The sequence below is a fragment of the Nasonia vitripennis genome, chromosome 3, assembly GCF_009193385.2.
Source record: "Nasonia vitripennis strain AsymCx chromosome 3, Nvit_psr_1.1, whole genome shotgun sequence".
NCBI classification, from domain to species: Eukaryota; Metazoa; Arthropoda; class Insecta; order Hymenoptera; family Pteromalidae; genus Nasonia; species Nasonia vitripennis.
The window spans coordinates 22110195-22134404 of NC_045759.1; the positions used below are offsets into that span (position 1 = coordinate 22110195).

General features: G+C 46.8%; 1 protein-coding gene across 3 annotated transcripts in view; it reads right to left on the minus strand.

The window, feature by feature from the left end:
* The window catches only part of LOC100120231 (5-hydroxytryptamine receptor), an 88382-nt gene extending 68493 nt beyond the window's left edge, over nt 1-19889 (minus strand). For 2 of the 3 annotated variants that reach the window (XM_031927760.2, XM_016984368.3), the window contains exon 1: nt 19362-19888. The gene's annotated coding sequence lies outside the window, so the exon portion shown is untranslated. Of the gene's footprint in view, nt 1-19361 lie in introns of all 3 variants that reach the window. The other variant, XM_031927761.2, reaches the window with a different exon arrangement.
* Between the last annotated feature and the right edge of the window lie 4321 nt (nt 19890-24210).

The following is a 24210-nucleotide window of genomic DNA, read 5'->3' on the forward strand; positions in this document are numbered from 1 at the left end:
CGATTCTTTTGCGTAATATCGTAATACCTTCTCTGCGATTCTCGGGATAAGAGAGAGAGAGAGAGAGAGAGAGAGAGAGAGAGAGAGAGAGAGAGAGGGGGAGAGATTTAAATTGAATCCGAGCATATTGCATCGAATAATATTGTAAAGCCCAGTGGCATATTCTGAAAACTGCCTAACTTACATTCGCCAAATCCCCCCTCTCTCTCCGTTCGATGAAACTTTGAGAGCACATAGCAGCAGCGGTCGTGCATTCTCCATGAGAGTGGACGATGACAGTCCTGAGCTCCGGGAATTAGAAGGAAAAGTCTGCATTATGCAACGGGCTTTTATACATACACACATATACACACACGTGCGCCGGGCGGACGATAAGCCGGACCACGGATTAGCAGAGCTGATCGCCGTGGCGGACGTTTACGACTGGCAGAAGGACTTCTCCTTCTGCCGCGCGCGGCTTTTCGAGGGTAGAGTATAGAGAAAGAAAGCTGTCACGCCGCGTGTGTCCTTTGTATTTTCCGGGAACGAGGATTTCGAGGGCGTATTTCGTTTGAATTCGGATCTCTCGGCGGCCAAGTGCTCGCATGCGTATTTTACAGAGGCTAAAAGTCACGACGGCTTTAGTTTACAGCGCATACCAAAAATATCGCCGGGAACAAATTCACTCGCGACGGCGGCGCATACAGTCGCAAACACCGCGTGGTTTCCGATTCCAAGAAGCCAGTAGCATGTGTGTGTATATGTGGCACGTGCCCGGAGCAGAATGCTTTCGAAATTCCAAAATGAATCCCAAGAGCGCTGCAGTCCTCTCTCGAGAGCCATACATGTACGTGTGTGCGCGGGCGCGGCCGATTATTGGTTCGCGTCCAGCCAACAAGCCGGCAGATGATCTGCTCCGCACCGTGAATATTCGGGAGGTAATGCTAGACTTCGGTGTCGCGTGAATATATAAGGGCGGCGGGAGAAGGGTTGCTCGCTTGGTCGACCTGTGGAATTCGAAGCTTTTGTAATATTGCTCGCGCGTTTTCGGGCCGAGTATGCGGTGTATTTCGCGCGCGAAATTCGAAGCTTTTATGTTATATATAGAGCGCTGCGGTGCAGCTTGGGGCTAAAAAATAATATAACGTATGTGGCGTCATTGTTCTTGCAGGCATTACCGAAGTAGGCTAATCCGATCTGAGCAGCGGTAAATAAAGATCGAAAACAGCTGTTTTCTAGGTCGCCGGCCGTCGGGAGAGTGGGAAATCCACGAGCGTTATTAATCTCCTTAATAAACGTTGGAAAATCGGTTTAACAGCCTCTTAAAACGGATCCAGCCTCTCTTTATTAATCGAAAAATCCATATCGGCCGACCTTTACTTACATAACTCTCCCTGCACACACTCGCCCATGATGGCAAGCCCGTCGTTAATTTTTCTCTCCAAAATTCATAATTAAGGAGATCGAGAGGGGAAGTTAGCTCCGGCGATATCTCAAAAACTGTCCGCGCGGACGACGATCGCGAACTGATGAGTAATCGAAGTCCCGCGCGTCAGCGGCAGCAAATTATTACACGTGTATGCAAAGTGGCAGGTGAAATCGTTTGGCTATCGATTCTGCGCATCGCCTACTCTCTCTCTCTCTCTCTCTCTCTCTCTCTCTCTCTCTCTCTCTCTCTCTCTCTCTGCGACGCTGCGCTAGCTGTGGAGGAGGAATTAGTATAATATTCTCCTTACACCAGCCGTATACTTTCGCCGACGGCGTCGAATTACCATAATCGTCGGTAATAGCACAGCGGGAGCAAAGGGAGAGAGAGAGAGAGTGTGTGCGTGTGTGTGTGTGCTGGGCTGGCCTTGCCAACTCGATCTTGAACTTTCGACGAGCTGCGCATCGATCAATTTCATCGCGTCTGCTAGTCAGCACTGACGCGAGTCTACACCTTATAGCTTCTTCTTCTTCTTCTTTTTCGGTTAGTAGCCGACTAGTAATGGCAGAGGACATCCCCTGGGAGATGGCCGAGCTATCCATCTATTCCGGGGACCGAAAGCGAGTTTCGAGAGAGAGAAGAGCGCCTCTTTCGCGATGATGTGTGCGCGAGCTTTTTGAGAATTTTTCGGTGTATAGTGCTGACGTGCGCAGACTTTTTGCGCGCGAAGGGGTTATAACGTAGAGCATATATAGGTAGCGAGAGAGCTGAGCAAGGATGAATGTCGAGTTATTGATGGAGTCACGCGAAAAATACATTTTAATCGAGGTCGATTTTTCCCAGGCGATTATCAATTTTTGCAAGGCTGTGCCTTTTTTCAGCTCGCGCGCGCCTGATTTTCGGGAAAATGACAGTCTTCTCGAAGCATCCGTTCATACGCATAGTCGAATATTTTTATACCTCGCGTGTGTCTACTGCGTGTACGTCCCCGTAACTACACGTTTTACGCTGTACATAGAACTGCAGCGTTTGCTCGAAAGTTTAAAGATCGCCTGCGCATCCGAAAGGATAAAACTTTTCGTACCCTATATATACGCAAGCACATGCCCATAGATCGAGCTTGTCGATTTCGTGTAAAAATTTTACGTTCCTCAATCCGTCGCATGTGCCGCTCGCGCGCGTATTGTAACGAACAAGGACGTTCACCGCGAAAGCGCTTTTGTTCCTGAAACGCTAAAACATGAGCGTAAAAAAATATCTCAATTAAAACGTAGCGTATATGAAAAAGTTCGTATCATAAACTCCGGCCCCGAAATTTCCAACTGTGCAGCGCTTTCGATATATACTCCGGACACAAAAAGGCACTCCGGAATGAAAAAAAAATTTTCCGCTCAACTCGCGATGCTGGCATTGTTACAATTAAACAAAAAATGCCGAGTGTGTAACGACCGCACACACGTTTTCTCTCTCGGTGTGGAGTCTCACTGCTCATTGTTTGATTATCCCGCGCAAATGGGATTCGCGCTCGCGCTTCCTACACACGCGCAGTCAAAGGCCAATTCGCGGCCTGCAGAGGTCCGTTACACAAAAGCCGTTATTGCGTCACGCGCATATATATATATAGACCGCTCGAATTCCCCCTCGGCCTCTTCATCTTTATTTATGTGTGTGTGAATCGCTATGCACTGTATAAAAACAAAAAAACATTCGCCCTACAGGAGCAACAGGCCGTCCGAGATAACCGCTTTACGGCGTCTCTCTCTCTCTCTCTCGGCTGCATCAATTACCCCCGGCTGCAATTGAAAATCCGAGGATGTATGCTCGTCGGATAAAAAGGCTCGTAGACTAGGGTACACGTATATACACGCGCGCGAAGTACGAGACATCCAATTTCCTGAAATCGCGAGCGCGTCCCCCCGTGCGCGTATATCTATATATGTATTTCGCGCGTTCGCGGTCAGTTTCTCTTTCTCACTTGGCTGCAGACTCGGGTGCAATCTTGCGAAAACATTTTTTCCCCCTGATATATACGCCCCGACACGCGGCCATTCGCGAGATCGTCTTACGGAATTACTTTTTCGCGCTGGTATACTCTGATGGATGCAGCTTCTCTATCAGATCGAAGGATAAGAACGTTATATGCGTTACACGTAGTAGGTTTATTCGAATTGATTAAGTAACAAGCGCAAATATTATCATTTCGGGGCAAAAATAGCAACAGCTGCTTGTTCCCTCATTTAACCATAATTATTTAACGTTATATTCAGCACTTGTGCGTAACGGTGCGTGCGAACGGCCGCGTCGCTCGGTTGAGCCAATAAAACACGCGCGCGCAATGCGGTGCGGGCTCGAAATCGGTTAACCAGCTTGCGTTTTCGAGCTGAAAAGAGCCGCGAGTGTAAATACATACAACCAACGGCAAGCGGTGAGATAAAGCTCTCTCGTGCGCGCGTGGATGTGGCGTCGAATATTATCGCGCGAGCAGTACTGTAGAACGGCTGTTTAGCCGCACGGAGATGTACGTGGATGTATGCGTTTCGGATATATAGGCAGTTTTTCCGGGGTCGGAATTATATCGATTGGTACTTTTTTAAAGAATTTGTAGTAGTAAACGTTATATGTGGCTTCAAGGGTGATATTGTTTTATTTCTTTGGAGGATAGTGTTTGCGTTTTCTTTTTCAAAACGAGGACTGTAAAGACACTCGCATCAGTAAAACAGCAGGTTTAACGACCGTATAAAGTAACGCTAGCTCTCTACTTTTTTCGTACTTTTGAACGCAGTTTAATCTACCGGAAATTACATTGCATAGCAACGTTTTTATTTCTAAATTTTATCCGATAATTCACATCCATTACGCGAACATCCGTACAACTATAGGATGTCCATCAACAATTTCATCAGTCTTAAGCGAATATTGTTTAAAAGCCTGGAATCCCCCAATCTAGCACATTAATTTAATTTCGCTCGCGCACTGCTTACACTACTCTCTCGTAAGTGATATTGCCGTGCACCGTCGTATTACAAGGCCCTCTCTGAATATCATTGAAACAGGAGATGCATAAGTAACGCAACACGAAATCATGAATATATTTGCTTTGTCGCGCTCCTCGCTCTCTCTCCGCTCCTCATTAAACAAGCGGAATTTCCATTACGTACGATCAAACATGTGTGTCTGCTGTACACACACACAAACACTCTAAAGTCCAACTGACCAAATTAAAAAAAAAATTACCATTTGCGTACGATTCGGAAGAACCACTGGGCGTAGAATGTTGTGTTTTTTTTTACTACGCACCTTTCCGTGCAAATTTATGCAATGTGTGCATACATATTTATCTCTCTAAGGAATCTAAATAATACGGTGCGTTTAGCACGAGAGAGCCATATAAACTTTAATCTCGAAATCGCTTTAATTAAATGCACATAAAATTATCGCGCGTATAAGAGCTGTGCAGCACACGAGCGAGACCAGCAAAAACGCTCTTCATGCCCTGCATCTTCCTCAATAATAAACGCATTATACGTTGAAGTAACGCACTCGAGACCGTGCGCAGCAACGGCAGCTCTTTTCCGGCGTCGTCCCTTTCTCTTTGGCCTCGTATAAACAACGAATAAAGGAAGAGGAAAGCGCAATAATCCTTTACACAAGGAAAAAAGCTGCTGCTCCGGTGTGTTGCGCGCGCAAGTGCCGGGAAAAGTCGACAAAGCGCGCGCAAAAGTTACCTTCGCAAAAGCTTCATGCACACGGAACATGTAGCGAGAGGTTTCGTTTTTCTCGAGTGTGCTCCGAACTTATACACGTCTGTCGGCCAATTAAATTAATTGACGAACGAGTCTAGTGAAGGTCCAATTATGAGGTAATCGCCGGTGCATTGAACGTCAGCAGTTGAGATAACTTATTCATCGCTTTTATAAACATTTGAAAAAGATCACACAGCAGCCGATTCTACACACTATTCATGCAATAGCGCATCTCGCATGTCGTCGCTCACAATGCCGCGTGGATCGGTCGAAAATCTTTACGATTCCCTTTCTCTCGCGAGAGGCGAATAAAAAAAGCATAGTAAAAAAAAGGCAGCCATTCCGCGGTATAAATCGCGTGCATAGTCGGAGAAACGCCGTAAACTTTTATCGCCCTGGCTCGCGCTCGATGTTTGCTTAGGTATCTGCTATACAGTCGCGGCGCGTGTGATCAGGCGTCGAATCGCGTGCCTCTAATGGAAAAATAAAATATCCCTTCGACGTCCATTATCGATTTATACCCCGAGGACTGCTATATATACCTGTGACATCTCTCAAAGGGAGAGTCGACTCTGAGGGATTTTTTCCCCGTTTCATACACGTTCGTCGCGCCTTTAAAAAAACGCGGGTGTAGTTCGCGTTTTACAATCCTTGGAATAACATAACGCGCTTTTTTTATTCTTCTCGTGATGAAAAATATTCGTTTACGCCCGGTGACCAATAAACAATTTCGTTATTTTTTCGCTTTTGTGTACATCTTCGACACGGCGGCGGGGCAAATGGGCTGCAGTAATGGCGCACGTATAACCCGAACAATACACAGCCCGGCGCTCATAACTCGCTTTTTCTATCTCTATCGCTTACTCTCTCTCTCTCTCTCTTATATGCGATAAAACCGTGAGAGAGTGAGAGAAAGGAGTGTCGCGACGGGCTCTTTTATGTGCGAAATTGCATTTTTATTTCCTTTTAATTTAGAGAGTGAGGGAGGAAGCGAGTAAGCGGATTCGATATTCAAATTTAGGTCGCCTCGAAATACACTTTCACGGCCGAAAGCCTTCAATGGTTTTCCAAATTTAATTCTTCACATAGTCCGCGGGAGAAAAAGCAGTGGCCGACACGCCAGTTCCGCTTATACATCCCCGGGAAAAATTCACTTTGCACACGCATTTCCATTCGATATGCCGCTGTCTCCCTCTCTGACGGTGTCGTCGTCGTCGCCCAAAAACTCCCCGGCGCGCGGGCTTGAATTTATTTGTAAATTCGCCTTGTTTGCATTCGATTATTCCACTCTGTTTTTCTGCCATTACATCGACGTAAAAATCGTGCAAATGCCATTCGCGTATTCATTGTTGGCTTTTCAAACAGTCGAGATAGTAGAGGTCGCACCAGGCATAGTAATAATATTGAATGAGAGATGATTTGGAAAACAAGCCTGCGCGCGTACTTTCCCCCCATTAAATTTCAATTCGAATTTCGCGCGGAAAAATTAGCCGGGAAATTAAAGCGCGCGCTATCTCCCCGAGTCCAGTGGTATTTTTCTCCTCTCGCGGCGCGCGGCTATAATACCAAAGACAATACTGCGACGAGGGACCTAGATAAAGACCGTGAAAAACGGGTGTATCGCATTAATTCGCGCGGAAAGAGCTTTGTGCAGCACCGCGCATACAGCAGCCAAAGTCGAAGGTCGGTTCCGCAAGCTGTGATAACCTATTTACTCGATTTTTTTCCTACCCTCAGCCATATCCTCCGCTTTGACTAAGCTGTGCGGGACCGCTTCCTCTCTCTCTCACTCTCTCTCTCTCCCTCTCTCTCTCTCTCTCTCCTGCGGAGGTACTTAGCGTTTAGATCAATAGGCTGCCGGTGTTCGCGTGAGTTTTTATTCAGCGCTGCTCGGCGCGGGAGTAGCAAATTAAGCTCTTTGGGGCTGCAAGAAAGAGAGAGAGAGAGCGGGTGCGGCAATTTTTTACCCTGCTTAAGCTCGAGCTCGGATATTCTTTATCTCGAGCGAGAGCGCTGAAAAAATAAGGGCGGCGAGAGATGAGGAATAAACTCGGAGCAGCTAGCCCGGGTGTATAATACTTTTCAGGACCTGTTCTCTCGCTCGCTTCTTGCCTCGATAAAGTTTGATGCGAATATAAAGGTGTCGAGATATAATCCGATTAGCTCGACTCTCTCAGCTGTGTTATATTCCTTCCTCAGCGACGCTTCTTTAAAACGTCATTAAAAGCTACTTGTTTCGAATTGATATCGTTTTATTTAATCTCCCCTCGTCGTCGTCGCCGCCGAGAAAGTTCGCGCCATCTAATAAGATTTCAGCGCGAGAGTATGGAGTGTGTGTAAACGGCCGATTATGCTTATTCGGGTATTAAAAGTCTCGAGGAGTAGTTTCGCGCGAGCTTGGCCGAGCAGTTAAATTCAATGCCCGCCCCCCCCCCCACACACACACACACGAACGTTGTTCTCTCACGACAAAATTTAGGAGCGCTCACTTTTAATCTCGCCTGAATGTATAAAGTGAGAACTCCTTATAATGCGGAGCTTGTCGTGTTTGAGGACTATAAAGTGAACTTGCTGAAGTATTCACGGGTGTTAGGAGGCTTTTTTTCATTTTTCCATTATTCGCACATTATTGCGAGGGCAATCAAGCATATACTCGATAAATACAAACGATCTCGTTAAGCTGTTTATTATCAGGAGGGTTGTCGAGTGATTTTTCTTTCCAATTGTCTGCGCGCGACGCGAATGATTCCAGCCGAGCGATTACTTTCCCAATCTCGACTGTATGCTCAATCCGGCGGCACGTTTCGCCGTTTGATTGAATCGATGCACCAGCTGCAGCAGCAGCAGTGGACTTGCTATATAGGGATCAATTAGACTTTTATTTGATTCGGATTTTCTGCAAAATCAATGAAACGCGCGCAGTCACTTGGCGAAAAACCGAGCACTTCGAGTCAATTCTACGAAACCTGCGTGTGCATATCCATCGCTATCCAAAGAACGAACTTTGTAAACGTTTTTTTTGCAACCTTTTAAAAATTTAAAACAAAATCAAAAACTTTTTCAAACTTGTCTCAAACTCAAATTCGCAGCGCATTATTATAAAGAACCTTTTCTCACGGAAATATGCGAATTTTCTCGACCAATCGAATTCAAAAGTAATAGGCTCTCGCTAGAATACACCGCAGCGACACACACATATGGGCAAACGTAACTTCCTTTATCTCGTTCTATACCTGTCAGTCATTTACAGCCCAGAGTCTCTCGCGCAGCACGTTCGCGCTCAAAGGCAGATCGGTTGCGCTAGACAAAAGGCCGCAAAAAAACGGGGGGCGGAGGGAAAAATGGGAATCGATATAGTGGAAGAAGGTGTGCGCGCGGCAGCCGACTACTTTTTCTCCTGCACAAAGATGAATGAGAATAGAGAGAGAAAGAGAGAGAGAGAGAGAGAGAGAGAGAGAGAGAGGGAGAGAGAGAGAGAGAGAGAGAGAGAGAGAGAGAGAGAGAGAGAGAGAGAGAGAGAGTACAACGTGCGAGTATAGAGGCTTTGCAGTATATGCCATGTACGTAGCTGTATAGCTTCCGCGCATCGCGTCGTGTTTTTTCGTTTCGGATTATTTATGTTGCAATCCTTTTTACAGTAACGCGTGCGCTTCTTCATCGAACACAATATCGTACACGCGTCGCTCTGGGGTTACAGCGTGTGTACTTATACGGCTGTGATGTCGAGGCAATTTTTCTCGGCGTTTGAGCTTATAAACTCAAGGTCTCGACTAAAGATTCTATATTTATAATCTTAACGCAGCTCTTAATATAGCGCCGTGGCGATGTAAAAGCTTTTACACGTTTCGCGATACATCAGCCAGGCAGCACTCATTGAAAGCTACACACGCGAAGAAAAATAAAACGCTCCCGAGTAGTGTAGATCCTATCGGCTGTGCGTTTTCCATTCACTCTTTTTGCGGCCGTTCTTTTCATTCGAAAATATGCCCGCGTGCGCGGCAAGGAGTAATGACCGCGCAGGCCGTTATTGCAGCGGTTCGCCCGCGACTGTATGTGTGTGTATGTGTATATGCCAGTATAGCCGCGAGATAACGGATAATACACGACGCCGCGGCGAGGAAGCGACGTGATTTAGGACTGATATTATTTCGTTCATGCTCTCGACCTTAACGCCTGCGCGGATGCACTGTATATACATTTTTCCTGTTGCATGCGCGCGAGCGGCCTTATTTTACATCTGTCTGGTTAAGATGCTGCTGGAAGATAGAGAGGGCCCTAAATTAAGAGCTTTTGTTGTTTCCTTTTTCGCGGAGAAATCTGTCCGTCCGTCCGTCCGTCCGTCCGTGCACTACTCTGTGATGCGGTGTATATCGCCTTATCGCGTGGCGCGCTTTCGGAAATAGCATCGGGTTCACTGGAGTAAGTGGGATGAATGAGTGCGCTCGGCGAGATATTGCGCTGCGCGGTGTATAACCTTGTTTCGCGCGTTCGTTTGTTTTATTACTTTAATCGTCCCCGCGCGCGCGTTACAAGCATCGTTTTCGATTATTTATAGCGTATTAAGAAAAAGTAGGTCACAGAGTGTTACAGGCACAGGTATATTTTATCGTGTAATTTTTGCGTTATACGGCACACGCGCGCGCGCGTTTCAAATTAAAGCTGACCTGACGGATGGCGTGTTTTTGTGCGTGTGAAGTTAAAATTTTGATGAGAATTTAAAATGAATTGGGATTTGACGTTCGGTTATGCCGTAATTATCTCTTACACGCAGTCACTTTAAATTGATAATGATATTCTGGCCGTATATCCGACACGGGCTTATAATTAATTTTCATTAAATTTTAATAATTAATATTAAACCGTGGTCCTAATCGATGCACGAGCCGTTTGATTAAATGGTGTATGCATATACTCCATACTTTGTTTTATCAATTTTCGATCTACATTTCGATGCTGTAACGATATCTATTTGAGCATTGAAATATGGATTCTCTACAATTATAATTAAATTCATCTGTACGTTGTTAATATCGCCAAATTGTTGCTCAACAGATCTAATAAAACAGCACCGCTATAGCTGTACTCGGCTCGAAGACTGAGTCACGACTGGGTCTTTTTCTTCATATATTTTATATTCGAACCCTAAGAATACGTATACGTACGCGTCTTGATCCCGCCATAAATACGTCGTTTCGCTCCGACCGACTGCAATGTTAAGACCGTCTTCAATGATTAAACGGCCGCACTAACTTTCCACATCTAGTTAATCGGATTGCTTGGGTAATAATGTTCAATTTAAATTCCCCGCGCTTTGCCGGCGAATGAAGCTTCTAACACAAACACACACACGCACGCACATAAAGCATCAACCATCAAAACGGGACAAACAGAGCCGTAAGCGCGTCGGTAAAAGTTGAAAGCTCGCATGTGATTCCAGCGACGGCGAAATGCCTTAGGGGCGAGCTTTTGAAAAAGCTTCGTCGTGCGCCGACGAATCATTGATACACACCCACACCACGGCAGCCGAGAGGATTAGATAACACACGCGTCCCCCGAACTCATTCGCTTCTTGTTTTCCCTCCTCCTACTGTTATACCTTCCCTTCCCTCTCTCTGTATCTGACGTGCAATTTACTTCGATTTCCGTCAGAAAATACGCTCTCTCTTCTAAAAGTGCAACAACACAATACGCGCGCACACCTACACATGTGTGCACAAAGAGGGAGGCGTGTATACGCACATATAGGAGCGCCGAACGAGAAATCCGAAATTGCCGGAAGCCTCCGCGCTTAAGCTTTCGCGCGCCGGCAAGAATTTACGGCGCCTGCTAAATCAAACAGCCCTGGCTATGTATACGATTTTCTCGCTCCCTTCGAAGCTCAGCTCTGTATACGTATATGCCGACTTGGAGATTAAACGCGGCTGATGCGTACGAGAGCTGCGCCGATGTGTACAAACTTAGGGAAAATACGACGCTCCAACGTGCGAGAGAGCGGAGCGTCTTTCGTTGATTTTACAGAGGAAATTGCGTGCCCCATCGATGAGTCGCGCGTCGCAGTCGCTAAACGAAGATATTTGTTCGGCTGAAAGCTCGGAGTCTATACACACTATATATATAAATACTGCGAGCGCGGGTATTTCAATTTCGAAGTTTCGCGCGCTTGTGGAAGTAGCGCTTTTTTAGCAGTATTTTTATTTTCCCATGGAATACACGCAGAATAGCGACGCCGAGCTTTTAGGAAACAGCTTGAAGCTCGAGTCATTACAGATAAATTTCGCGCAGCTAGTACGTGATTTTGCGCCGCTGCTACCGCCGCGGAGATGGAATTTTCTCTCGGTGAGTTTATGAAACCCAATTTCTCGCTTTATTGATTTCACACCGAGAGCTTAGAAATTTTCTTTCGCTTGATGCCATTATCCCCTCGGAATATGATCACGCGTCATAGGGGAAATTGCGTATACGCGAGAACTACGACGTAGTAAACTGTTAACAACTCGGACTCGGAAAATCGGAAATTCATATAAAAGTCCAGCGAATACCTCGCTTTTACGACGAACACGCGGCCATTTGCATTTTCCGGAACGATTATCCCTTTACGACCCCTTTTTACTCCGGATGTCTTGGCACAATTCGAATTGATGTTTTTCATTAAACAAAGTTTGATCGTCTCCATTATTATTTACCGAAATAATTATTTCACCCGCAATGGCATTCGCCAACGGGAACGTTAAAACGGAGCGAACCATAACAAGTGGAGCAAGTCGGCCAAGTGTCAGACGCAGGAACGAAATCACAACGAAATTCGGAAACTGCAAGAGTAGCTCTGAAAAAGGAGGAAAATCTGCAGCATTAACCATTGAAAACGCGCGGCAGCAGCAGTTGCCGCGCCGCGCTTCTAAATCAATTGTGCGAGAGGCATAAAAAGCTCGACGGCCGGCAGCTTGCAGTACCCGCGCGTCGAGCCATTCGTTATCCGGCATTAACTCTTCAGAGCTCCCGGCGGGAGTCGCGTTAAATCAGGCGCAGCGCGACGCGAGCCGTCCTGTCAAACTAATTAAACCGAGTGGAAAAAGTTGCGGCTCGCCTAAGCTACTCTAGCCAATTAGCTCTCGCGGGCCAAAAGACGCGCCGTATCGTGATTTTACGAGTATGATTTACTTTTGCGCGAGGAATCATTACATGCTCTGTTTTAGCGAGAGAAGGGACGGTTGACGCGCGAAGCTCTCTCTCGGAGAAAGGTGACGAAGGGCGAGGCCGTAAAGTGCAGCAAGGTAGTTTCGCGTAGCGTAGCTGCTGCGAACTTGGAAATAGTTTCGGTTTCTTGACATAAAGCGAGGCCGTTAACCGCGAGTTGCGAATTATTCGGTAAGCTGGAGGGAAATATTTCCGTCGAGTGCGTTTTGAGAGAGGAGAAATAAGAAAAAACGTTCCAAAGGTGAATTTTTAATGGAAAACGCTCTTCAGCTTTTAACTTTAAGTGACTTGCGAAAGAGAGAGAGAGAAAGAGTTTCGTCGGTGAAACTCGACGAGAGGCGGTTAGCCGGCGTACCGCCGAGTAATTATATCAAGATTGCGGAGGAAAAATTCATTACGAAGGGGAGCTCTTTGTATGCATTCTTCGCGATTAGCGCTGCTTGCTCGAAGTGACTGAAGATTGAGAAAGTTTCAGGTTCATCTATTCTTAGCCAAGAGAGAGAGAGGCTTTGTACCGTAAACCGCACGGGCGTGCGTCGTCGAATTCCGTGTTTATTCGAGAATCGAATATTTAAACGTCCCGAGCCGTCGATTCGAGTATAATAAAGACTCGTCCACGTGCGCCGAGTGGAAAAAATAACGACGTTTTACGACCTTCATAAGTCACCCTACAACAATAAAATTTTAGCTGGCGCAAAACGAAGAAATCTTCGTCGCAGATAAAAGCAACGAAAAACACTGTTCTCCTCGGAAAAAAGCTCGATTGTGCCGTTAGAATCCTACAGCAGCGACAGAGACGTGTACCAGTATACGACGACAAATCGTAGGTGAAGAATACAATTTACGAGACACCCTTCACCATTATATACGTATTGTTTAATTGATATCTACGCGTATTATTACGTATATTTTAATTGATATCTACGCGTAAAACGTATTATAGTGTGTAGGAAAGAAATAAAGAAATTTTTCAAAGCTCAGTGCACTGCACGTGCGAGCTCGCGCGCTGTAACTACCGCACGCGTATTCTCTCCGTATACGTACACTATATAGCTATACAGAGCTATAGCGCCGGGAGCAATCGCGTCAGCAGCGAACGGCCGCTCGCTCGCGCGCGAGATTTATTTAACGAAAGGACGAAGTCGGGAAAAGGGAGGGAAAAAGGGATTAACAACTGAAGAAAAACAAGCGATGTAAGTGGATGCGCGAGCCGGGTTGAATCGAAGGCCTTGAACTCTCCCTCGCGTTCGATGTGTTTTCATGTATAGGTTTTCATTATTTAATATAGGCTCAATATACAGCAGCAGCGGAAACCGCGAAAGTAGGTCATCCATGATTATAAACGGGAAATTCGCATTCCTTGAACTTTCCCGCGGCTGCGTTTGATAATATTTTTATATTCTCGTAGCATCGAGACTTATATTCTAAAATTATAATTCCTGCTCGCTAAAATGGCGAGAAAAATAAACGCCGGAGACAAACGCTCGTCGGAACGAAAAGGAGCAGAAATAATGAGATAGAGAGCGAGAGGGGGAAAAAGAGCCCACCGAGAGAGTTAAAGCGAGATAGACGAGAAGAAGAAGAAGAAAAAAAACGCGCGGCTGCGCGAGTCGAACCGGAACAGGTTAAACTTTTACGAGCGCTGCATAAAGTCGGAATCGGCGCGCGATCTTTACGGGGGACGACAACCCCGTGTGCGCTGTAGTGCGCGATGTCTGTACCGTTATCCTGTACTGCGGAGGGCATTTGTCCGAGTGTGTATAACACACAGGCCTGTTGCATCGGGGACGTGTTTTCGGCGCTTCTTAGTATTCCCCCGTCGGCCCTCGCCTGTACAGATATAAGCTTATCGCTCGCGCTTCTGCATTCACTCTAACGCCAAGGGCCGTTAGTTTTTCTTTTTTCCTCTCTGTTCCCTTCTCACAAAGCCCTCTAATCTCGAGTGACACACGTGCTGTCCATACGACGCGTGCGCGCATCGTTGGATATGTATTTTTTCGGCTCTCTCTCTCTCTCTCTCTCTCTCTCTCTCTCTCTCTCTCTCTCTCTTTTCTTCCTCCTCTTCGCAGATGCTAATCGCGAAACGAGCGGCTGTATTCCTTTTCCTCTATCTCGTGTTTTATTCATTTATGGAGAGGCGAAACCCTCACGGATACAGTGTGCGATCGAGTCGATGTATCGGATTGAAAATCTGGCCGACGCGTTCGATAGAATTTTTATCACCCCTATCGCACGCAGACTCGTGCTGCACAAATCAGAGAGGCGAGGAATCTCGGGTTTCGAGAATAATGATTTGATTTTCGGAGCGTGCTCCCTCGACAGACGACACTGACGCCTCTTCTTTTTTTCTCTGTCTCTTCCCTGTGTGTCTCGAAATCGGATACACTTTTTTTTTATCGCGTGACCCTGTGCGTAGCTGTTTATTCGTCGCGTGATTCGCGGAGGAGTATCGATGTTTCCGCGTGTGGTGAAAGAGCGGCATATTGCGTTTTGAAAATGTTATCCGCAGCTCGGAAACGAAACGCGAGAAAAAAACACACGACTAATAGCCCCGGCGATCTCGGAATGAGATATCAGTCGTCTCGCGGAATATCGAGTCATTAGCATTCCGCCTGATCCGCGCGAAATAAAATTGCAAAATAATCTAACGAAGCGAGAGAGAGAGAGAGAGAGAGAGAGAGAGAGAGAGAGAGAGAGAGAGAGAGAGAGAGAGAGAGAGAGCGGACTGCCTCGTGATGAGAATATTTTACAAGCAATTAAACCGAGCTTGCGAGCGCGGCAATCGAAAAAAGAGAGCTTTTGCACATCGGCCGCGCTGTCGATCGAAATAGACTCTCTCTCTCTATACAGCTGCAGAGAGAAACTAGAATGTCTGTGTGTGTTCCATCGGGTCCCTGCGGTTAAAAGGCACATTTCGCGTTTCGTTAAACTCGATTGTAAAAGCTCATCTGTCTATATAGCTCTTACGGTATATATGTATATAGGCGGCGCAGTAGCCGCAGACTCGTAAAGTGAAACCTCATTTCGCTACTCGTATATAGAGTCCTCTAGCCGTGCCGCTGCTGCAGCGGAAAAAAGTCTTCATTAGCGAAATTGAAAAGAGCGTCGTCGGATTCGCGCTCGCGAGTATACGGCTATTTTAAACGGGAGCTAAGCTCGCGCGCGGGAAAAAATTGCGGCTGAACAAATATAAGAACGGAATAACCGACGGACACGGGGCTGCTTTATTGCCTGATGTGTTGCGGTGGCTTTCGTCACACGCGTTGACGTAAATTCGCCGGGAAATAAGAGAGGAAAGCGTATACAACTATATGTGTGTATACGACACACGTGCGTGTCAGTAGCGCGACAATTTCATAATGACGCGACGCTCGAAAATCCACGTGTCAGCAGTTGGAGCTGAAAGCGCGAGCTATCGCAGTTTAAAAATACATCTCGCTCGCTGCGACAGCTTTCGGAGCGATGGAATTAAAGCACTCGCCTCTTTTCGAAATCCATAAGTCGCACGCAGCCGTATACGCGAAGCGTTAATTCGTCTTTCTTCGTTTCCTCTCTCTTACTCTCTCGGGGCTGCAAAACAGTGGGTCCATTTGTCTCTAGCTCCGCCAAGTCCGAGAACATCAGCAGCAGCTTGGTATACTCCCTGGTGGACTGGTTCGCTCTTGTCCCCAGCGACAGCAACGCCGTATATGGAAGACGTCAGCGCTCGCGCGCCCACCTTTTATGCCGGACACGTACGCGCCGTCATACATATATCTATACACAGGCGCGCGGCAGAAAATGAGTGCGCGCTCGTAAAACGGCCGGCCGGTGATTTACAGTTTGTCCGGGAGCTTGCACGCGAGAGAGCCACGCACCGCGGTGTTTATCTCGCGCTAAAAAGTCGCGCGCGCATGTGTGTTTTGCGGATGTTAGCAGGAGAGCAAGCGCTATTGCGAGGCCCATTGATTCGATCGGAAAACGACGTCGCGGGAAGAGTAATTAACGCTCGACGACGGCCGGAAAAACAATACTGAGAGAGTTGGGAGATATATAGAGGGAGTCGATGGTCTATGAAACAAAGGGGAGCTTTTTGTTGCGGCGGTAGTTCGTTAACCTCGGAAGTCCGATAGCTTTCCGCTGAGATTTTATTTGTCTTTTAATTTTTAAGTGGTTCTCGCCGTCCGTGGAAATGAAAGAGTATTCTATATCGATTCCAAGTTTCCGCTCTCGGTGACTGTATATAGTATATTCTTGGAGGGGAGTCGCGATGTTACGCTGCAGGGATTGGGAGTTGTTTACTGTTGTTGGGATGTATTCGAGCTTGACGGAATTTCGTGTAGCGGGACAAGTCTTGTAGCGCGTTCTGTTAATCCAGCCGCTGAGTTAATTACTTTCCATTCGACTTTACGCATAACCCAATTTGCAAGTCGTTTACAAGGTCGGATGGTTATTACATCGGGCCGTATTCATGATAATGCCTCTTCTTAATCGCAATTTCCCTGTCGTGGCGAACTTTGTAAATATTACAAGGTTATACCGAGCGCGAAAATGAACAGCCAATCAGCGCACGGCTAGCGTGATTGCCATGTCTTTTTCACGCACTATGATTCAATAGACAAAATCTCTCCCGCGCTATACTGTCAATACATCATCGAGTAATCGACGGATATCGCATTAATTATGAATCGAATTATAATTAACCGACGAGGATAGCCTACATCGCAGCGTTTGACGCAGTCGAACAGCCGTCAAAGTTTCAAGTGAAATATGATTTAGTTTCAATAGGTAGTCTGTAACATGATAATGATATTGAATTTCTCCACCCGCATAACAATGCCTCCCTCTATATCGTAGGCCAGCGTTCGATCAATTTCCAATAAATATAGCCAAAAGGCTTCTATTCGCTCGCAGACCATTAACTTTACCATTATTCTCTTCCATACATAAGCTTCCCTGCGCGTCACTAAATTTTGCACCAATAATTTCTATTCTCGGCGCAACACCTAAATATAAACTTTACAACGCTGCGCCGACCATCCGCTCTCTCCATCTCTCACGCGTCAGACCCATAAAATCGTCGCACACACGCAAACTCGATCATTACAAGAGCTCGGCGCGCGACACGTGTCATGAAAAACGAGCGAATCCGCGGAAACTCGTGCTCCGAAACCGACGATAAATATCCGATGTATAGGCCCCCCCCCCGATCGATGTCGCGCGTCAGCTCGTTTAACGTCAAAATCCATACGCATACATACATACGTGCGGCACCTGTACGAGCAGGTAGAACTCGTGCGTGGAAGACAAAGCGCCAGATTTGGAAATCGGAATTATAGATAATGCGAAAGCAGATCGGAAAGTAAAACGCGCCTGATTTACATCGGCTGCAGCATGTCCGACCAAACTCGACTTTTACTACTTTAATCTCGGGGCGCGCGGACGGTTGCTCTCTTTATACATACGCTTCGGAACTAATGGAATGCGCTTACGCGATTTCCAGCGCAAAGTAGGAAGAGGAAAACTTTCGCAAAAGAGCATTGCGGTAACCGAATTGAAAATGCTTTCGAGTTACGCTCGCCGACTGATGGTGTGTATATATTTTTTCTCGATATTTCATCGATCAGGATCCAAACGTTTCAAAGCAGCTTAACATCGCGCAGCAGTGGGCTTTCCTGCTGCTGAGAATCAGGCCATCAGCTATGAATAATGTCTTACCGATAGAAAAAACCCCAGCGCCCGTGTTTTTCCCGAGGAGAAAGAGAAAATCTCGCGAAGCTACAGCAGAACCGGGGATAATTAAGCTTCGCGTGCGTCATACACGCTTTTCCGTACATATCCTTTTTTTTCTTCTCTTTCCATTGTAGCACGTTGTTTCAATCCCTTCGCCAGAGCTCCGAACGGAACAACGAACTCTCTCGCAAAAAACATCCCACCTATCATTACCCATGCAAAAGAGCACCAGCTCCAAAGCGAACACCGCAAAAAGCCGCTACTTTTTCACAACGCAGCGCGCGAGCCATTACCGTTGTGTGTGTGTGTATACACGCCCCTATATGTATAACTATAGCCGTGCGCGCATATGCGGTGTACAGGTGCGCATAATATCAAAGCGTGCGCGCTCGATTTTTCCGCCCCATTGTCGAGGGCATTGACGTCATCGGTGCATCCGGAGTTGCACCCTCTGCGCGCGCGCGTGTATGTGTACAGCCCTCTTTCTTCGGGCGGAGATGATAAACCGCGCTGAACCGCGAAAGTTGTACGAGTATTATCCCTTCGCACCCCCCACCCCTACTTGGATAAATTCCATTAGAAAGGAGGAGGGGGACGACAAACGCTCCTGCTTCTCCCTCGCTTGATGCCTCTAATGCAATTGCTCTCGCGACTCTCGACTCTACGCATGTGTGTGTGTATACACGGCGGGAGAAACTGCGACTGCGTGCGCATATGCGTATATAGATATATGCATCGCACTTGGGGGGTGCGCGCAAAGCGCTTTTCTTGAAATATGCGGAATGGAATTCTCAAAGGTTTTCCGCATTTTTTCTCCTTGAGAGAGAGAGAGAGAGAGAGGGGGTTTTTCACGGAAGTTTTAAAATTTCGATGATGCAGGATGGAAGCAGATTGATGGGGGATGAGGGCATTTTTTCGGCGTGACATCGCATGATGGAACGCGCATTTTCCGTGGGATTAAAGCACATCGTCGCCATCGAGCGGCTCTGTTTTTTCTCTCTTTCTTTTTTTATTTTTTTTTCGAAGGGATGAGCGAGCAGCACTTTGCTGGAATATAAAACGAACGCTGGATTTGATTAGCGCGTCGAAAGGCTAAACGGTTCCAACACATTCAATGATAATCGAATGGCACTCTATCCCTCTCAGTCTAAGCGTTAATTTAGACAATAATCTCGTTCGCGCTTTTTTCTCTCGCTCCGAGAGTTCGCGCGACAACCTCGTGTTCGATCTTATTGCTCTAGATGTGTATACAAAACGGGCGTTTAGCGGGAGCAAAAATTTCAACAAAAAATAAAATTTAAACGCACCTCTACAGCTGCAGCAATAGTCCAGCTCGCACCTCGTCAGGTCCATCATCGTGTTATCGGACGTCCAGGTGACGGCGCCTCGGAGAAGACGCACCACCTGCAGCACTGCTCCTCTCAGCTGTCCTTAAACGCGCTCATTCGTACACTCGCGTCTGCACCACGTGGTCCCTTTCTCTCTCTCTCTCTCTCTCTCTCTCTCTCTCTCTCTCTCTCTCTCTCTCTCTCTCTCTAACCTGGCAGTCCTCGTGTCATCCAAGCCGCGAAATCAGAGGGAGAAGAATAGGAGCGGAAATTCGCTGTACACACGACCGGTGCTATAAGCGCAGAGAGGGAGAGAACGCGCGGGAAGATAGACAATCGCGCCCAGCGCCCAGAGAGACAGAGCTACCGCCGCCGAGTTTGACGGTGCGTCGCGGTGAACTGAGACGGACCGCCCGAGTGTGGTTGGAGCCGAGCGCGCACGCGCTCCCTCCCGGTATAAGAGCGACCGAGCGAGAGAGAGAGAGAGAGAGAGAAGCGCGCTTCGCCGCCGGCGTGCTATGTACTCGGCTGGTGCACGCCTGTATGCCCTGTACGACGTCGCACGCTGATGCCGGACCAGTAGCGCCCCGCATCACCTGTAGTGTATATATCTGTCTATACGTGGAGGGGTTGTGTACGTCAGACGAGGGAAGTTAGTTTACGCCGAGTTTCTTCGAGGTTAAATGCTGGAGAGAGAAGGGAGTTGGCTCCTTCTTCCTCGCTCCTTTTTTCTCTTTGTTCATCTCCATCGCGTCGAAAGTTCCGCTTGATTAGGTTATTCTCTCGCCCCTTTTTACCCAGGATCATGCTTTTTGGAAATTTCGGGCTTAGCTGCGGATGACGCGATTCGTCCGTATATTGTTTACACGATGGTACTCGAAAGTGCTGTACATCGACGATCGTAAAGTGGAATAACGCGGGATTATTCGATATTTCGCAAGCCCTCGAAATCGCGTACGCGGAAATTCATTTTTTTTTATCGTGGAAATATAACGCATATTTATTCTTTACCGATCCGGTGCGCAGTGAATTATGATGAACCAAATGAGAATATATTTCAAAGCCATATAATAATTGGATGAACTTTTATAGTACGGCGCGATACATCGTCATTTTTTTCACGGGAATTTCGTCTGATTCGATAATAGCCGTTTGGGCTTTCGAACGTACTATTTACGTTTTTTCCGCGCACAGAGCCAACGAATTTAATAACGCTCAGCGAAAAATCGGAAAATCCATTTTTTCCAAAACGAATTCCCATCGGTTTGCCGAAAACTGGCGGCGTTCGCCCTCCGACAAAAAAATTCAATATTTTCCGTGTCACGTGTACGCGGAGGATCAACCGTCGCGAGAAGTGAAAACAAGGCTGGCAACTTGTAAATTTCACGACGCATCCACTCGAGGTATTTCGCCTAGCTCAGTCAAAAATTTTCCTCTACCCTATACACCCCCTGCGAGCGCTATAATATAAAACTCTCTCTGTCTCAACGGCCTTAATTTTCTCGTGCAACGCGAGCAACTACGTGATGCGACGCTTTTCTAAGGGTCGACGTTTCCTGAGCTCGGCAGAATTCTCCCCGTCACCGCGAGCGGCACGTCCTCCTCTTTTATCTCTGTGCGATGAGACGCGGCCGGTCAAAAGGAACTTAATTGCTCCTTATCCCGGCTTCTTTCTTTCTTTTTTTTTTTGATCGCGTCACCGGGGGTTCGAATAATAAAGAAGCGAGAGAGACTCGATATTTTATTTATGAACGCGCCGCGATCAAAGGCCTTTTCCGTCGCGTATGAGAGCCGATCTTTTCGTTGAATTTCCATCGCAGAGGCTGTATACTAGAATCTGACCAAGCCCGATTTCGAAATTAAATTCGGCCGATAACCGTGTCAAGTATACGCGACTAATCGGGTATAACTCGATCGAGGGGGAAAAGAAACGCGGAAGGAATAAATGGATAATCCACGCACGCATAATTGATCTTTAATTTAACGCTGCGGTTTATCGGCGCGCTGCTCACGTTCCGTTGATTTATTTACCTGCGCTGCAGGCGCAATTATCGTTTACCGTTATAGGTTAGCCCGCAAGCCACCTCAAGGATATTCCGCTGTTTAGACAGAGCCCACATTGTCTATAACGGTTGGGGGCCTAATTATATAGTAATCAATTTGAGCCTGCGCCTCTGTCTATTATTGAACACGACGGGATCGAGGCTTTACATTGTAAATTAAAATCTGCTGCTATCTAGTTTCATCGATATCACATTTGTTTCCACGACCATTCGTTATGGATATGTATGTAATTATACGTTATCTGGATTTAACTCGATTAAATTTACATTGACGCGCTAGCGGATCCGGAATAGATATTTAATCGCGTTTGATGCAATTATTGAGCTTTATTTGCACGAATACAATTGTGGGCGCATAAATATATTATACACGGTTAATATCGATACTTTTTTACACGATGTTTCAGTGAGATGGAAAAATGTCAAAAGAATCTTTTTAAATTATTTTAAAAAACACTATGCGAACGCATATACTAAATTTCAGTTATAAAAACGTGCAGGATGCCTGTTTACAATATTCATAAAATTTTTCGCACCGGAGCGTATAAGGCTATCGGTCCTCGAGCCCCGTGTAAATGGAGCAAATTTTGGGAAGCGAATCATTTGTTTTACGAGGGCAAATACATTTTTCTACATATATTCACGGGAAAATGATGAATTGCAGTGCGCATACAAAATTTCAGTATTTTAATCAAGACCCCAATAAAACTGAATTATATACTAAAAAAAAATAAAAACAAAATAAAACCGAGAGAAGAGCAGGGAAACGATACAATTTCAAGAGGGGGAGGTGCCGTTGCGCGAATTCCAAGGCGCCGAGGCGGTAGCTCGGGCTGCAGCTGTGCGACTCGTCCTCGTCGTCGCGATCGTCGTTGTCGCATAATACCGGCAATGCCTGGGAGAGAGAGAGAGAGAGAGAGAGAGAGAGAGAGAGAGAGAGAGAGAGAGAGAGAGAGAGAGAGAGAGAGAGAGAGAGAGAGAGAGAGAGCGATCGCGTTCCGCGCCTGCATCTGCCGGATTCCACGACAAGCCACATGTCGATGTCGGACGCGATCATCCAGCCGGATTTGGCTTGGACGCATGCGACGGACTGACGATGATGATGATACAGCTTTAGGGCGGATGTTGTTGCTGAGGAAGCGACGAGGCTCGAGATTTTGGTATTTCGAGGACACGAGACTCGATGATCGTGACTAGTAAGTTTACGCTCGCTATTACTTACGTCGTCGTTGAGCTAAGAATGTAACCCCGCCTTGTTCTACTGGAACCTATATTACGTTCTAAAGTTTCATCGTTAATTGAAATTAAACACTGAAAATCCGTGCGGCCCATTCGTTGATTACCGAGAATGTCGAGCGGGGCAACTTTTTCCGCAACTCTTTAAACTCTAATAAAAGAGTTAGCGCGAAGCTTGCCGCCTGTACACACGCGCGTTGCGGCAGCGGAAACTTTCGTATGAAATTAAAACTCGCTAATTTTTCCTAAACCAAAATTAACCACCAATTAAATCCGTGCCGACCCGCAAGAGTAACACCGTGCTCATAAATACTCCTGTCACCTCTATCCGTACAGCAGCACATTAACAATCTGGTAATTTTAATAAAGCAGAAACACGAGCGCGTATAAATACTCGAAAAGCGTCAAATCGGGCGAGAAAGAGACCGAGAGCTACATACATAGGCGAAGGAAGAAGACTATACAGAGAGAAAGAGAGAGAGAGAGAGAGAGAGAGAGAGAGAGAGAGAGAGAGAGAGAGAGAGAGAGAGACGCGTGGGGTCGAGTCCTGACTGCGGCTCGTTTGCTCGCACGCGAGGAGGCAAATATTTGCCGAACCTCCAGCGAGTGGGAGAGAGTCAGTTCCGGCGCACGCGACGTCCGCCATGAAAAATTCGAGCCGCGGGGGTGTCGCGTGTTAGTACTTGTCGCCGGTTTCCTCGAGTGCCAATTCGTACTAAACGCGGAGAGCACGTGAATGTCCGACGCGATTCATTTGCCGAGTGGACTGTATTGCGGCAAGCGCACGCCTCGACTTTTTTTCGTATTTTCGAGATGCTGGAAAGAGTCTGGATCGAGTAGGACAATAATCCAGACGATTGGAAAAAAGAAACGGTCAACGTTCCTACTATCTCGGCTCCAATATCGCTAAATTAATTCTATAGAACTAAGCAAATTGCTTTTTCTCAATCAGCTGGGCGTCAGGCGGAGCGGTGAGTTCCAGGCCGTAATTCTCGATTGATATCTCGCGCGCGCAAAATTTCCAGACGTCCGCTGGATTACAGTACAGCAGGCTGGCGCGCGAATCGGAAAAACGACGGTCGATGCCGCGCGCGCGCTGGCCTCGACCGCCTGCAGCTGTGTATGTGTGTGTACGCGATGAAAAATAAAGGAGGATATAAGATGTCGCGAGCGCGAGTGAACGATGAGGCGAGTTTACCTTTTTGAATTACGCGCGGACGCTTGGCGCCGGAATTTATGCGCGAGCCATCATCTCTAATGCCGCTGGATGCGCTCTTCCGGCGTTTATATTTAGAAAACGGAGCTAGGCGTGTTTTTCTCGGGATTAAAAATCCTAACCTCACGGTCTCCGGAGAGAAATTAGCTCGCAAGGGAAAAGCCAGGCGTTAGTCGAGACATTGTATCCATTAGTGTATAGTACTTTCTCGTAAAAATGGAACGCAGCCTCTTTGCAATTAAGATGTAAAGACACAGTGTGTCTCTCGTGTCCGCACGCGTCTTTATGCTCCACGTGGTTGCAATCTCAGCGA